Raw genomic sequence first — 3,078 nt, forward strand, 5'->3', positions numbered from 1 at the left:
CCAGCCATAAAAAACAAGGAAATCTTGCCACTTGTGACAACGTGAATGAATCTTGAGGCTGTTACGCTAAGTGAAATTAGTCAGACAGAGAAAGACAAAGACCATATGAGATCACTTATATGTGGAATCTAGAAAAGCTGAACTTGTAGAAACAGTAGATTGGTGGTTGCCAGGGGCTGGCGGGTGGGAGAAACGGGGAGATGTTGATCCAAGGGTACAAACTTCAAGTTACAAGATGAATGAATCCTGGGATCTAATGTGCAGCCTGGTGACTAAAGCGAATGATCTGGGAATAAATCTAACCAAGGAGGTGAAAGAATTATACACAGAAAACTATAAACCATTGATGAAGGAAATTAAACAAGACTTTAAAAAATGGAAAGATATCCCATGTTCTTGGATTGGAAGAATCAATATTGTTAAAATGGTCACACTGCCCAAGGCAATCTACAGATTTAATGCAATCCCTATCAAATTACCCAGGACATATTTCACAGAACTAGAACAAATCATAATAAAATTTATATGGAACCATCAAAGACCTAGAATTGCCAAAGCATTACTGAAGAGAAAGAAAGGAGCTGGAGGAATAACTCTCCCAGACTTCAGACAATACTAGAGAGCTGCAGTCATCAAGACAGCATGGTATTGGTACAAAAACAGACATATAGACCAATGGAACAGAATAGAGAGCCCAGAAATGAACCCACAAACTTTTGGTCAACTAATCTTCGACAAAGGAGGCAAGAATATACAATGGAATAAAGACAGTCTCTTCAGCAAATGGTGTTGGGAAAACTGGACAGCAGCATGTAAAACAATGAAGCTAGAACACTCCCTTACACCATATACAAAAATCAACTCAAAATGGATCAAAGACTTAAACATAAGACAAGATACAATAAACCTCCTAGAGGAAAACATAGGCAAAACATTATCTGACATACATTTCAAAACTTTTCTCCTAGTAGAAATAAAAGCAAGAATAAACAAATGGGACCTAATGAAACTTACAAGCTTCTGCATAGCAAAGGAAACCATAAGTAAAACAAAAAGACAACCTACGGAATGGGAGAAAATTTTTGCAGATGAAACTGACAAAGGCTTGATCTCCAGAATATATAAGCAGCTCATATGACTCAATAAGAAAAAAATAAACAACCCAATCCAAAAATGGGCAGAAGACCTAAACAAGCAGTTCTCCAAGGAAGCCATACAAATGATCAAAAGGCACATGAAAAAATGCTCAATATCACTAATTATCAGAGAAATGCAAATCAAAACTACAATGAGGTATCACCTCACACCAGTCAGAATGGCCATCATTCAAAAATCCACAAATGACAAATGCTGGAGAGGCTGTGGAGAAAGGGGAACCCTCCTACACTGCTGGTGGGAATGCAGTTTGGTGCAGCCACTATGGAAAACAGTGTGGAGATTCCTCAAAAGACTAGGAATAGACTTACCGTATGACACAGGAATCCCACTCCTGGGCTTGTATCCAGAAGGAACCCTACTTCATGATGACACCTGCACCCCAATGTTCATAGCAGTACTATTTACAATAGCCAAAACATGGAAACAGCCTAAATGTCCATCAATAGGTGACTGGATAAAGACGATGTGGTATATTTATACAATGGAATACTACTCAGCCATAAAAACTGACAACATAATGCCATTTGCAGCAACATGGATGCTCCTGGAGAATGTCATTCTAAGCGAAGTAAGCCAGAAAGAGAAAGAAAAATACCATATGAGATTGCTCATATGTGGAATCTAAAAAACAAACAAACAAACAAACAAAAACAAAGCATAAATACAGGACAGAAATAGACTCATAGACAGAGAATACAGACTTGTGGTTGCCAGGGGGGGCAGAAGGTGAGAAGGGATAGACTGGGATTTCAAAATTGTAGAATAGATAAACAAGATTATACTGTATAGCACAGGGAAATATACACAAAAAGTTATGGTAGCTCACAGAGAAAAAAATGTGACAATGAGTGTGTATATGTCCATGTATGACTGAAAAATTGTGCTGAACACTGGAATTTGACATAATATTGTAATATGATTATAAATCAATAAAAAAAGTTAAAAAATAAAAAATAAAAAAGCTGAACTCATAGAAACAGTAGATTGGTGGCTGCCAGGGGCTGGCGGGTGGGAGAAACGGGGAGATGTTGATCCAAGGGTACAAACTTCCAGTTACAAGATGAATGAATCCTGGGATCTAATGTGCAGCCCGGTGACTAAAGCGAATGATAGTTTAGACTTTAAAGTTGCTAAGAAAACGTTCTAACTACAAAAAATTTAATCACGTGAGATGATGAATATGTTAATTAATCTTAGTCTGATGATCATTTTGCAGTACATCATCAATGCAACATATCACATCACGTTGTGTGCCTTAAACTCACGCAGTCATGTCTGCCGATCGCTTCTCAGTAAAGCTGGAAAAACTGGTTCCTCTGCTGCAAACCAGCTGCGCTGTCTCTCCAGCCACGCATCAGGGGACCACATCCTCTCTGCTTCCAAATAACACTCGTGTTGACCATGTCAATCATCTTCTGTTGAGTGCTGTGTTTTGTTTGGTTGGAGCCTCTGAACTTATCAAGCAGGGGAAAGTTACTTATCTCCAAGGAGGTTCAGGGCTACTTCTGAGGTTGTTGGCTGGGATCCAGTCCCACAGGATCGATTTGCCCACAAGAAACACACAGGCCCCTAGAAGTCCCACGTGAGGGCACACCTGGTCCACATTCCTGAGTCTGGATTTCGACCTTGGGACCATGCTTGTCCTCTCTCCTCAAACACCCGGGGATGCTTGTGACTTCTGATTTTGAAAACTATCAAATGTACTAAACATTAAAAGAACTGTCCAGTGAATGTCTGTGCACCACCCATCTGGAGTCAGTCATTAACTCTCATATTCCCACGCCCCCTCACTTTCCCATGAGCCGTTTGAAAGTCAGTTGTAGACATTGTGGCACTTACCCCTTCATACTTCAGTGTGCCTCTCCTATGAATAAGAAAGTTTTAGAAAGAAAGAGAGAAAGAAAGAAAGAAGGAAGGAAA

The sequence above is a fragment of the Camelus ferus genome, chromosome 35 (assembly GCF_009834535.1).
Source record: "Camelus ferus isolate YT-003-E chromosome 35, BCGSAC_Cfer_1.0, whole genome shotgun sequence".
In the NCBI taxonomy this organism is placed as follows: domain Eukaryota; kingdom Metazoa; phylum Chordata; class Mammalia; order Artiodactyla; family Camelidae; genus Camelus; species Camelus ferus.